Here is a 13,399-nt window from a genome sequence, read left to right as displayed (position 1 = left end):
TTTTCTCCCTATTTCTCCTCTTTAACCCCCAAATTTCTACCACAATAATTCCCACTGATTTTTCTGATCTCATTTTAAATATCATGATTTCTAGTCACTTACTGTTTCCCCCAACCCATCCTGCTATTCACTTTCAGACTACTCTATGTTCTCCTGTTACTGCTGTAACTCACCTGACCTTTTAAATTGTACTTTCATTGTCTATTTGCCTGTTGCAATCTACTAAATTGTAAGGCCTGTGAAAGCAGAAAGTCTGATGGTTTTGTTCATCATGGGGTCTCCAGGACAGAGTAGAATGCATGAATGAAGTATATATGCATACTTACATGAATAAATGAATAATAAACAGGACTAAATCTTATATATAGTGCTTACTATGTTTTTGACTTTAGACAAATCCCTGAAAATCCTGGAAGCTTACTGTCTTCAACAGAAAAATAAAAACTAGTTCTCTGACTTCTTTGTTGTGTAATTGAGAAGGTTCTGTGAGATCAGGTCTGGGAAATATCAAAATAGTGAGATGTGATATGAACAAGCTAGACTGATTATGGTTATTAACTATGTCCTTCCTCCTGGGAGGCATGTCATCTTCAATACTGGGAGAAATTGAAGGACAGGGTCTCTAACTTCTTTGTAGTATAGTTTAGGGAAATAGTTAACTTGTTGATAGTTTAAAAAAAAAATTCTCTGAATTTGACTTTAACTTGCCCATCCTATTAAATTGTACCTTCCGAGAAGAGCCGTTTGTTTTTGAAAACAAGTTGTACTCTGTGTTCTGCTGTTACTCAATTCACCAGCACCATCTGCTCTGCTGTTATGCCCAATTTGAATCAGAAGGAAAGGTTTCTTTCTACTTGGACATTCAGAGGAAAATAACAGGCTCTAAGAAAATTGAAGAAAACGGAGAATATCTGTGGCCCGTCAGTTGGGTGATTTTTGTCCCATGTTGCATTTTGTTAAGTCTGCATGAGGATGAGAGTTGGCCTGGAGCCAAGGGTGAGCCAAGCTTGTGTACTCTGGGCTCTGTGCTGCCTGTATGGGCATGCCATTCTAGGAAAAACATACTGGGCAGATGACGACTTTGTTTGGCTGTTAGAGGAATCCTCTGGTTTGCAAAGAAAGGGCAACACACTTTATTAATTGTTAGGGTTAAGTGAAGGTGACAAATTTGGCATATCTGTCCCTGAGTATTTATGCATTGATCAGAAAAACATCTCCATAATCGTGTGTGTGTGTGTGTGTGTGAGAGAGAGAGAGAGAGAGAGAGAGAGAGAAGAAATTGTGAATTTGTCTTGGATATAACGAAGTTTGTGTATCTGTGTAGTGGATAGTGCAGAGAAGGAATTGACAGTAAGAAAGAATATATGCATGAAGTTATAAACCAACAAGGCAGAGTCCCTTCCAAATATTCCTCAGCCACAGTCAGATTCTGGTTAAGGCACTGTTCTCTAGTTTCCAAAAAGGATTTATTTCTTGGAAACTAAAATGCAATAAAAGTCGACCCTCAATTTCCTATAATAACAACAAGTTTCAAGTTTGGCATTCATATCACTAGGGACAAATCGTGCCAAGCAGCCAAAGGAGTCAGCAGCACCAGCCCCCGCTGAGGCTGTTCTCAATTCAGCAAAAGACGTTCTTCTGAAGTGACTTGTTTGCTTAGCTCCCAGCTTCCGTTCTGCTCACTCACTGAGCTGCCTGCAAGCTCTTACCAGCTCCTCCTCTTTTCCCTCTCTCCTTCTGCTGGGGCCAAGGAGAAGGTGACTTGTTTCCAAAGAAACTTCCAGCAAAGTCAGCTCTTCTGCCAGGGTAATTTTTACGTTTAGTGAGGGTGTACTTGGGTTGAAAATGCACCATTTCATTTTTAGTAGGTAGTAGGACAATCTGATTATGACTGTACTAGTAATGATTGTGAAAAGGGAGATAGGAGAATGGGGTGGAGATATCTGAATGGGCGCAGCTCTCCTCTCACAGGGGCTTCTAATGATTCTCAGGGGTGATTAAAACTTCTTCCATAAGAGAAGTGTTTTTATTGTCAATTTAGAAACTGTTTCTTTCCCTCTAAAGACACTAAAATTCATCAACCATTTTTTTCCGTTAGAAATATTACATAAAAAATTATAGTAATAATAGCATCACTTCTTGACCACCTGTGTCCTAACTTGTGGTTGATACTTGATGGATGGAGATTATCTTCAATTCTCCCAGAACTCTCTAAGTTGATTCCAGATCCTCCATGCACATGATCTTAATCTCACATCAGTGCTTTGTAGAGGGCGAATTCAGAGCAAGGAACAAAGGCACCTTTGGATTACCCTAGGTGATGGGGTTTATTGTGAGAATACATGAGGATGCATAAAGGCATTGAAAGTGTCCTGTTTGTTGATGAACAAACATGGGGAGAATAGGAAAACATTACTGACATCATCATTGGTCTAACAGCCCCAAATCAAATCTTTTGCTCTGCTGTTCTGATGACTCAGTTGCTGCTCATTTCTGCCCCAGCCTCATGTTCAACCATTTCTAAGAAAGAGCAACTAATTGAGCTCTTTGTCATTATATTAGAAAAAAAAAAAAAAAACTTTATTATGTAGAGTTTTTCCTTCCAAGTTTCCACATAGAACATTCGCTAGGCTAGGCTCTTAACTCAAATCTATTTTCAAGGCTAGTCTGCAATGGCCATGGTTATTCAGTTCCTACAGGACAAATAATTTATTCCCTATAAAACAAATCATAGCAAGCTATAGTTGAGGAAACTCCTGCAGAGGCTTGCTTTCTTTCTTTGTTTCCTGGAGAGGTTATTGAGAGTTTATCATAGCCTGTCAAAGCCCATTTAGAAATAAACATAGGTTCATGAATTCAAATAACTCATCCAAGGCCACAAAGCAAGGCAGTTGCATTACCTAGATTTCAGTCTAGGTCCATATTTTCCTTGCTTTGATTTTCCCATCATGCTTTACTATCTCCTTAATTTTGCAATAGTCACCCACTGAAATATTTATAGCCCTATGATTCTGAATCTTGACTTAGTCAAGACTGACAGAAGTCATTTCTCATCTTAAGCTGACATGACAAAAAAAAAAAATGCTAATAAAGAGAAACCGAAAAATGCCGAACAAAATATTGGTGGATTGGAGAGAGTTTGGGGGAAAAGAAAAGGGTATTACCTAGATCCGAGAGTGACCTACTTGTCTGTTCGTTAAAGGAAAGTGAGACACTCAGAAACACATTCAAAGGAATGTAGGAAAGGACCATTCTTATAAATTTGAGGGTTATTAATGAGTCAGGATCAGGGAAAAGGGGACCAAAACCACCACAGTAGAAAAATCCTTCTTCCCTCCACTATCAGATCTGCTATCAGTTTTTCACATAATTAAAAGTTAAGAAAAATGTTTTAAAATATAAAATATGATCCCTATATTCCTTAAATAATTCATTTAAATGTAGTGCTATGTATATATATGTAAATAACTTGACTTAGGCCCCAATTGGAGTATTATAAAGGCTTTCTTAGAGAAATATTATCTATTAATTTTGTTTATTTAAAGTGAAAGTCAAACGAGGAGTCTCAGAAAATAAGTTAGATATGGATTTATTATCTTTTCTCAGTCTTATGAAATAAGTTCACCTGATCCTAATTTAATTACATAATTCAGTTGCTTTTAAAAAACAAATTGTACTTACTGAGACTTTTCAAAGCATTCCACTTAGTTTTTTGGCATCACAGCCTAAATAATCATCTTTTCATATTCATATTTCATCCCTTTCTATATTCCATTGAAATACATAATTATAGCTGAAATAAACAAGTTTGGGAAAAGACACAAATGACTCTTCATAAGTACATACTCTATTGAGGAAAGCAATGTGTAAATGTACAACAGAGTAGCCTGTTGCTGTGAATGCTGAGATGCAAGTGGCATCTGTCAGTAATTCATAGAGAATGGAGAGCATCAATTAATTTGTCAAACCCCTAGTGTGGAAGTTTGATAAAAGAACTTCCAAAATATGAAAGTTCTAGAATATTAAACTTCTGTGTTTCTATTCTAAAATAGTTAAACTCTGTGTTTTCCACAGAATGAGATCAAGAAGATAGATGTGGCCAGGCATGGTGGCACGCACCTGTAATCTCAGCACTTTGGGAGCAGAGACAGTAGGATCACTTGAGGCCAGGAGTTTGAGACCAGCTTAGGCAACACAGTAAGATAGCCTCTGTACAAAAAAAATGTTAAAAATAAACCAGATGTACTGGCATGTGCCTGTAGTTCCAGGTACTTGGGAGGCTTAGGCAAGAGGATGACTTGAACACAAGAGTTTGAGGCTACAGTGAGCCGTGCTCATACCACTGCACTCACTCCAGCCTGGGTGACAGAAGACTCTCTCTAAATAAAAATAAAAAAAATAATTTAAAAAAATGCTGGCAGGGTGTCTGGTGCCTGTAATCCCAGCACTCTGGGAGTCCGAGGAGGATGAATCACCTGAGGTCAAGGGTTCAAGACCAGCCTGACCAACATGGAGAAACTCCGTCTCTTCTAAAATATAAAAAAATTAGCTCAGCATGGTGGCACATTCCTGTAATCTTTCAGCTACTTGGGAGGCTGAGGCAGGAAAATCACTTGAACCCAGGAGGTGAAGGTCGCAGTGAACTGAGATTGTACCATTCCACTCCAGCCTGGGCAACAAGAATGAAATTCCATCTCAAAAAAAAAAAAAAAAATGCATGATGTTGCCAGGCTGAGGAGTGCCAAACAGAAATATTCCCACCCGTGACTTTTCTTTAAGTGACCTATTAAGGTCCAGAATTTGGTGGCATGGAGAAGAAAGTCAATTTACCATCTTTATAAATCAAAATTATTGATGTGTTTTTAAATTATGTGAATTTATATGTCTCCATAGTAAAAACATCTGCCCTCCACTCCAGATATTTTCTGGGAGTCTTGCGGGATAATATAGAAAACATATTAGTTAATTGTTTTACTGTAAGTGGAAAAACCAAACCAAATCAAACCAAACCTGAAGGCAGGCAAGGTCATACACGTGCACATATTTTTTTAAAAGGACACTAGTCTATTTCAAGAAATCCAAATCAGACTTGAACTACCAGACCCCAATGTGGAAGTCAGATTCTAAGGTGCCCTCAAGTTTCCTGCCCCTTGTACACATGCTGTATTTAATTTTCTCTTATTAAGTGTGGGTATCTCTTTTGAATATGATGGATAGCCACTCCATGATTATGTCACATTATATAAGACTCTGTCATAGTAGATTGGAAGATGTTCTCCAGTTGTCTTCAAAAAAGTAAGCTGTCATGATGTGAAAGGGTCATCGTTCTCCCAGTGAGGCTGCTGGGGGCTGAAAGTAACACCTGGTCAATAACCAACAAGAAAAATGGGACCACTGTTCTAGAACTATAAGGGACTGAATTCTACCAACAACCTGCGTGATCTTGGAGGAGAGTTTCATGCCTCAGATGAGATTGAATCTCTGGCTGACATGGTGATTTTAGCTGTGTTAGATCTAGAGCAGGAACCCAGATAACCTGTGCCCAGACTCCTGATATGCAGAAACTTGAGATAATATATTTATATTGTTTTAAGCCACTAAATTTGTGGTGCTACGTAATACCAACAATACAAAACACTCTTGGAAGGGAATAACTCAGTGAACTTTAAATGACTTCAAAGTTGGTTGTTTAGGAGTCTTCCCTCTGAGTATCATGTCAGTAACTACTTCTAACAACACCTAATCTCTATTTCTCTCAGTTCAAAATTTCAAGAAAGATTCTAATTGATGTAGCTGGGGTCAGGTGATAATATATGGACCAATCAGCTATGGCTAGGGGTAGAGGGGAAACATTTCTGTAGAAAAAGCATGGCTATTAGATGAGCCACTTCTAATGGTGTAGAGGGGTCAGTTTCCACAGAAGAGGGAAATACAAACTAGGAAAATCCTCAAGAAATGTTTAGTACATGGAAACCTTGTATTTCAAAGTATATTCTAAATATCAAAGATACTTAAGAGTCTTAAAACTGGAAGATATCTCTGATTTTTTTCCAAAAAAATCACTGATTTTAGTGGTTTCCAACTTTTTGACACCAATGAATAGCTTTAGTTACCTTATAATTTTTTAAGCCTCTGATGATCAACCTTCATTGATTAAAAGCTGACATATGACTTTTTTTTTACATTATTCAAAATGTGCACAATGATGTCAATATTTCCTAGGATAGTAATACCAATAGCATTGTTTCTTATATATTCTACAAACTCTTGGGTAACTCATGGATCATTCACCTTACTAACTACATAGATCACTTTAAGTCAAATAATACTAAGTTGAGAGCCATTAGACTAGAGCAGCTCTTTCATTATATTGTTGTGAAAATTGTAAAAATTTGACTTTTTTCTTAATCCAAAAATAAAATCCAGACCCCCAAATTCTCCTGTTCTTTAATCAAAAATGAAACAGACAAATTTAAAATTTACTCTCCTGAATACTGACAATAGAGGAAGGATCTTCACTTGTGGAGAATCAGCCAGATGTCAGAAATTCAATTATACAACATTGGCTAATGTTCTGCTTTAAATTCAGCTCTCAGTATCAGGAAAGTAATGTGGTGGCCCCTTGAGGGTAATTCTCACTTCACAGTTCTAGTATTGAGGAAGATAGCTACACATGCTAGTAAGGTAAAGATCATAGGTTCAAACTACATATGTTAATAAGGTAAAGATCACAGGTTCTCAGGTTGATCTGAGAGAAACAGAGATTAGGTATTGATAGAACTGGTAGTTACTGATATGATACTCAGAAGGAAGATTCCTAAACAACCACCACTGAAGTCATTCAAAGTTCACTGAGTTATTCCCTTACCAATAGTGTTTTGTATTATTGTATTACATAGCACCACAAACTTAGTGACTTAAAACAATGCAAATTTATTTTCTCAAGTTTCTGTGTATCAGGAGTCTGGGCACAGGTTACCTGGGTTCCTGCCCTAGATCTAACACAGCTAAAACATTGAACCTAGCACAGCTAAAACCCACATTTTAACTTAATAGTTGAAACTTCTCTATCTCACAGAGGCATCTCACTAGTCACAGAGAGAAGCAAGCAACATTTGGATGGTCCAACAAAAATCCACTGCTACCTCTTGAAAACAGATGCAGGATTGGTGGTATTGATAGCATCAGCTCCCCACATGAAGAACCAAACGTGAAAACATGATTCCAATTGCTCATTAATGAGACAGGCATTTGGTTAGGTACATGTGCAAAATCAGGAGTCCTGATTTCTAATAAATGCTAATTTCATGTCCAGGGTTTAATTACAATTTCCAAGATTTTAATAATAGAGACTCTGAAGGTTTGCTGGACTTCAAATATCCTTAAAACTTTTTTGATGAGTTAAGTGTAAATGAATATAAAACACATGTATAAAATTCCCTTGAAATACATGTGGGTTTAGAAATTAAGGGGAAAAGGACATAGCAAACATTAGCTTTGAGACCTGCCAAAGCCAAAACATTAAAAAAAAAAAAAATCTCAAGACATTTGGAGAATTTCAAAGTGTGGAAAGGTTTAGCCCTCCTTTAAAGAACAAATGAGACTGAAAATGACTTCTTAATGTTTAGGCATGGAAGTTCTTTATAAAATTTTGAATATTTACAAATAACTTGCTATTTTTACGTGAACACTTACACACACACAAATACACAGACACACATAGTTACATATACAAATATTTTGGCTTGGACTAAGTTCAAACTTCAGTGAATATCAACCTTAGTTGGCTCCTTTTGACATTAGCAATACAAGCTAAAAAAAAAATACACAACTACCATACACAGCACAATTTTTGATATGAAATGGAATATTCAGTGCTGACAAATGTTATTAAGTTACTGTTTTTATAAAACTTTTCAATGATTTCTCATTACTCTCCCATCACATCAAAGCCCCTAGTTTTTGATGCTTTTTTATGTCTTTCTTGAAACAAATCTGCTTAGTTTTATTCTGTTTCCCTAACTATACTCATACTCTAGCAACACTATATTAATTCCCATTGCACTATTTACAAACGCCCATCATTTCCACCTTTCTCGTTTCTTCTGATATTCTCTTATTGGTAATCTCTCTGTCTAGAATGGCCATCCATTTCCACCTACAAATGCCCTGGTCATTCAAAATCCAAACTCAACACGTCCACTTAACCTCTTTCGTTATCTATTTAGGCTTGCACATTTCACCAGATGGAGCACCTTTTAAAAATTCTTCCAAGTTTCTGCACTGCATACAATGATAATTTAAACCTACCATTATGAGGACTCCTAGATAAATCTTGTCAATCATTTCTCCTCTCTTATTGGTTCCAACCAATTTAAGAAATAGACCTGAAAAACCACATGGAAATCAAAGACTGTATTAATTCCATCACTGCTTAATCTGGACTGATGAAGACGGCATGGTTTGTTCTACTTCCCAATCTTATCATTATAACCCAAAGCTGAAATAAAGAAGGAAAGATCAGAATGAGTGAGTTAAGATGCTCATAATGCTAGGCACATATTGAGATAAATGCACAGGATGGAATTGAATCCTTCCTGCCAAATGCTGATAAAATAGTTTCATTATCTCATTAATGAAGTACAAAGGATGAGAACACAGAAATAATATCTGAATATGCTTTCCCCTGCTTCACAAAGAGTGACAATCACCCCTTCTTTTTTTTTATTTTTTTATTTTATTCTTTTTTCTTTTTTTTTCCATTTGTTTATTTTATTGCATTTTAGGCTTTGGGGTACATGTGAAGAACATGCAAGATTGTTGCAGAGGTACACATGTGGCAGTGTGATTTGCTGCCTTCCTCCACATCACCTACATCTGGCATCTCTCCCCTTGCTATCTCTCCCCAGCTCCCCATCCCCCACCGTCCCTCCCCTATTTCCCCCCAACTGACCCCAGTGTGTAGTGCTCCCCTCCCTGTGTCCATATGTTCTCATTGTTCAACACCCGCCTATGAGTGAGAACATGCGGTGTTTGATCTTCTGCTCTTCTGTCAGTTTGCTGAGAATGATGGTTTCCAGGTTCATCCATGTCCCTACAAAGGACCCAAACTCATCGCTTTTGATGGCTGCATAATATTCCATGGTGTATATGTGCCACATTTTCCCTGTCCAGTCTATCGTCGATGGGCATTTGTGTTGGTTCCAGGTCTTTGCTATTGTAAACAGTGCTGCAATGAACATTCGTGTGCACGTGTCCTTATGGTAGAACGATTTATAATCCTTTGGTAATATACCCAGTAATGGGAAACATCTAATTAATCTTTCTCCAAGCAATTCAAGGCCAGTGAACTAGAGAGCCAGACTACCTTTCCAGCTTTGTCCTGCACTGCTCCTTTATGGATGCTCTCACCCAGCCATACTTGTGAGTCCTTGAATATATCATATTACCCATGCCTCTGCCCTTTAAAAACATTGTTCTCTCTGTTTTTGAAGATTCTTCTTGTCCAACTGCTACAAATATTCAAATACCTTGAATACTTGACTCAGAAATACTCTTTTGTAAATAATTTATTGAGCCTTATGGCAGAGCTGGCTCTTTTTTTCATCTGCTCCTTTGATACCTTGACCATAATCTTTAATAATGTAGAACATACTGGCTTGTAGCTTCTACCTACAACTTTTCTCCCCTAGAAGAGTGTGAACTTCTTGAAAACAGACCATGTCTTATTTCGTTCATCTCTATCACTGGGTTTGATATATACAATTAGTAATTAATATAATCAATAATCAAAAAACAATTTTGATTTCAATATTGAGTAGATCTACATGATATATTGTTTTCTCTGATCAGGTCAGGGCTGCACTGAGAACTGAATGAGGCCAATGTGGCAGCTAAATAAATTTATGTAGATTAGGGTCTGGAGGTGAGGGAGCTGGTCAGGATAGGGAATGTGAAAGTCAGTGGAGCCTATAGTCCTTTCCTTCAAGAAACATGTAATCTAGTGTAACCATTAATTTTAACATGCAGAATATATGATAATCAAAAAACAATAGTGTTTATTGTGAACCTGGGTAAATTAATTTATGTGATCAAAGATCTTCCATTCATCAATTAATATGTCCTATACACTAAATACTAAAAACTGTAAACATCCATCAAGGTTCTAGTGATGACCTTTCCCATTCTTGGCCTTCCACAGTCTTAACTTCCTGCAGAAAGAGGTCAACATAACAGATGTGTTCTTTATTTTTGCATGTTACTTTCTGAAAACCCAGGTTTCTGACCCTCTGGCATTCAAGAGAGGCTAAGAAGGTAGAAAAGATAGAAGGAGCACCAGAATTCACACATGACTAATATTGGCATGAACTGTTGTGATACTCTCTGCACCTGGCTGGTATTTACAGCTGACTCTTTTTCTGGGTTATTGATGCATTATTGGAAACATCTCCTCTGTTACTACTGTCCCTTGCCTGCAGCCTCCTTGATAACAATAATGCACTCAGCTTGTCTGGCCACATATTTTCCCATTGTACTCTATTTTTGGTAGACTACCTCCACCTTTCTCTCTTTCACAATTAAAATGGAGTATAACACAGTCAGAGTGCTAAAGAGTTCTAGCACTGAAGTCTAACTTGGATTCTAATATAAACTCATCGCTTTTGTGACCTTGCACAAGTTACTAAATCATTTTAGGACTACAGTTATTCATCTATTAAAAATGGGTGCATAGTATTCCATGGGGTGTATGTACCACATTTTCTTTACCGAGTGTGTTCTTGATGGGCATTTTTGTTGATTCCATGTCTTTGCTATTGTTTATGTAGCTGCAATGAATATACAAGTGCATGTGTCTTTATGATAAACAGATTCATATTCCTTTGAGTATATAGCCAGTAATGGAATTACTGGGTCGAATAGTAGTTCTATTTTTAGGTCTTTGAGGAATCACCAAACTGTCTTCCATGATGGTTGACCTAATTTACACTGCCACCAACAATGTATATGCATTCTCTTTTCTCTGCAACCTTGCCAGCATCTATTATTTTTTGACTTTTTAATAGTATCCACTCTGATTGGTATGAGATGGTATCTCACTGTGGTTTTGATTTGCAGTGATGTTGAACTTTTTTTCATATGATTGTTGATCACATGTATGTCTTCTTCTGAGAAGTGTCTGTTCATGTCCCTTGCCCACTTTTTAATGGTTTGTTTTTTTTTTTTTTGGTTAATTTTATTTTTTTTTTTTTTTTTTTTTTTTTTTTTTTTTTTTTTTTTTTTGGTAAATTTAAGTTCCTAATATATGTGGAATATTAGACCTTTGTTGGATACATAGTTTGCAAAATTTTTTGCCCATTCTGTAGGTTGTATGTTTAATCTGTTGACAGTTTCTTTTGCTGTGCAGAAGTGCTTACGTTTAATTACATACCATTTGTCAATTTTTACTTTTGGCTGGGTGCAGTAGCTCACACCTGTAATCCCAGCACTTTGGGAGACCAAGGCAAGTGGACCACTTGTGGTCAGGAGTTTGAGACCAGCCTGGAAAAGGTGGTGAAACCCTGTCTCTACTAAAAATACAAAAATTAGTCTGGCATGATGGCACATGCCTGTAATCCCAGCTAGTCAGGAGGCCGAGGTAGGAGAATCACAGGAGGCAGAGGATGCAGTGCCAACATCATGCCACTGTACTCCAGCCTGGGCAAAAGAGCATGTGAGACTCATCTCAGTTTTTTTTTTTTTCATTGCAATTGCTTTTGGCATCTTCGTCATGAAATCTTTGCCCATTTCTATGTCCAGAATTGTATTGCCTAGATTGTCTTCCAGAGTTTTTATAGTTTTGGGTTTTACATTTAAGTTTTTAATCCATCTTGAGTTGATTTTTGTATATTGTATAAGAAAGGCGTCCAGCTTCAGTCTTCTGCATGTGGCTAGACAGTTCTTCCAGCACCATTTATTGAATAGGAAGTCCTTTCTCCATTGCTTGATTTTGTCAGATTTTGTAAAGATCAGATAGTTGTAAATATGCAGCCTTATTTCTGGGTTCTCTATTTAGTTCCATTGGTCTATGTGACTTTGTACAAGTACTATGATGTTTTGGTTACTGTATCTCTGTAGTGTAGTTTGACATCAGGTAGTGTAATGCCTCCAGCTTTTTTTATTTTCTTAGGATTTTCTTGGCTATTTGGGGTCTTTTTTGGTTCCAAACTAGGTTTAAAATAGTTTTTCTAGTTCTGTGAAGAATATCTTTGGTAGTTTAACAGGACATATGGACACATGGAGGGGAACAACACACACTGAGGCCTATAAGAGGGTAGAAAGTGGAAGAAGGGAAAGGATCAGGAAAAGTAAGTAATGGATATTAGACTTAATTATCTGGGTGATGAAATAATCTGCACAACAAACCCCCACGACACAAGTTTATCTATACAAGAAACCTGCACAAGGGTTACTTTTAAGTACCCCTGAACTTAAAAGTTAAAAAAACAAATAATATGTTAATATACACTTTGAAGAATATGATAAAAACCAATCATTATTAATGAACAGAATGCATAATGTAGGTATATTTTGAAAAGCAGCCAATATGCAAATAATATAAATATGATTAATCTACTTTATCCATCTCATAATATTATAAAAGGAATAAAGTTATTTGGTTTTTATTACTTAATACATAATGATATAACAATGTGAAATAATTAAATTTTTTAAAAATTAAAACACTAAATAAGGAATGGAGACACAGAAGAGAATAGCATATGAAGATAAAAGTACAGATTAGAATGATGAGCCTACAACCAAGAAACACCAAGAATTGCAGGAGCCACCAGAAGCTTGGAGAGACACACAGAACACAAGAGCTTCCTGAGGGAACCAACCCTGCTGACACCTTGCTTTTGGACTTCTGACCTACTGAACTATGAGAGAATAAATTTCTGTTGTTTTCAGCCGCCCATTTTTGATAATTGGTTATGGCAGCCCTAAAAACTAACAGTTTCACTACCTATAAAGGGAAACTCACTACCAAAAAAGGGAACAAAATAGAGATGTATGCAATTTTTAAAAATGGGAATAAATATTGTATCTACTGTAACATAGTTGTAAAAAGTAAGATAATACCTGTGAAACATATCATCAGCACTCAGAAGTTGTATATTATTATGTTATTTTTAAATAAGTTTTTAATTAAATATTGATATGGTTTGTCTGTGTCCCCACCAAAATCTCGTCTTGAATTGTAGTTCCCATAATCCCCACATGTCAGGTCCCCACAAGGTCCCCACCAGGGAGGGATCCAGTGGGAGTTAATTGAATTATGGAAGTGGTTTCCTCCATGCTATTCTCGTGATAGTAAGTTCTCATGAGATCTGATGGTTTTATAAGGGGCTTCTGCCTTTGC

This window comes from Cebus imitator, unplaced genomic scaffold (genome assembly GCF_001604975.1).
Source record: "Cebus imitator isolate Cc_AM_T3 unplaced genomic scaffold, Cebus_imitator-1.0 Scaffold13, whole genome shotgun sequence".
NCBI lineage: Eukaryota > Metazoa > Chordata > Mammalia > Primates > Cebidae > Cebus > Cebus imitator.
Note: the sequence above shows the minus strand (reverse complement) of the source record.